The following is a 1,115-nucleotide window of genomic DNA, read 5'->3' on the forward strand; positions in this document are numbered from 1 at the left end:
CCTCTGCAGCAGTGTGACCTGCGACCTGGACGGAGACTGGACAGGATGTGAAAGCGTTGATAAATGCTGCTGGTGCCACATACACTGTTTCCTTCTACGACTCTGCATGTAATGCAGATTCAACATGTTCTTTATCTGGAACAACTTGTACGAACTTTCTTTACATAAAGATTCAAATGTTATTTCCTGGGAAATTGGTCTAAGTGTTGAAAAATGCCTTTGAGATAAAGTGATAAAAAATGACTCCTGGATCCGTCCCTTTAACCGGATCTGTACCAAAATGTAATGGATTCTTCCTTGGCCCATCCCCGATGTCGCCACCAAGTTTGGTCCAAACCCGTATATTATATCTATAATATTTGCAGCTAAATTTCATAGTGATCCATCCAGTTGTTGTTGTCGTCTTTCTGTCATTTAGGTTGATAGAAAATGTTTCTGGTCTGATTTGATGGAGGAGACAAGCTGGATTTTCAAAGTAAATTAACCTAAAAAGTGACGCCCCCTAGAGCTGAAATGATTAGTCAATTAATTAATAGACAGAAAATTAATTTCAGCAAGAATGCATTAATTATCTATTAACCGTTTTTCAGGCAAAATCATAAAAAGATTTCGATCTCAGTTTCTCTAATCTGAGAGTTTCCTGGTTTCCTCTTGTTTGTTTTGGTAAAATTAATATCTTTAAGGTTTTGGACTGTTGTTTGAACAAAACAAGACATTTGAACACGTCACCTTGGAAACTGGGATGAATTTAAAATCCTGAAATGGAAAATAAAGAAGCTTAAATGCAAAAGCTTGAGGCTTAAGCAGAAAAGAAAACATTAATTCTCCTCCATCCTTTGTGCATCCACTCTTTTCTTTTCCATTTGCCTTCTAACAATTTCCATTTTAATTTCAATTCTGGGTAAAAATCATCCTCCATAATTTTCCATGAAAAAACAAAAACTAAAAATGATTTTTTTTTTTTTCTAGCCACATATTCAGCAGACTCCACTTCATCTTGTTGTTTAGAGGGTGGGAGGGAAGAGGAAGTGTGTGTGTGTTGGGTTGGGGTGAATATATGTGTGTGTTGAGAGTGTGTGTGTGTGTGTGTGTGTGTGTGTGTGTGTGTGTGTGTG

This window comes from Seriola lalandi, unplaced genomic scaffold (assembly GCF_002814215.2).
Source record: "Seriola lalandi dorsalis isolate HSWRI2012SDOR001 ecotype SW California unplaced genomic scaffold, Sedor1 jcf7180002054599, whole genome shotgun sequence".
Lineage (NCBI taxonomy): Eukaryota > Metazoa > Chordata > Actinopteri > Carangiformes > Carangidae > Seriola > Seriola lalandi.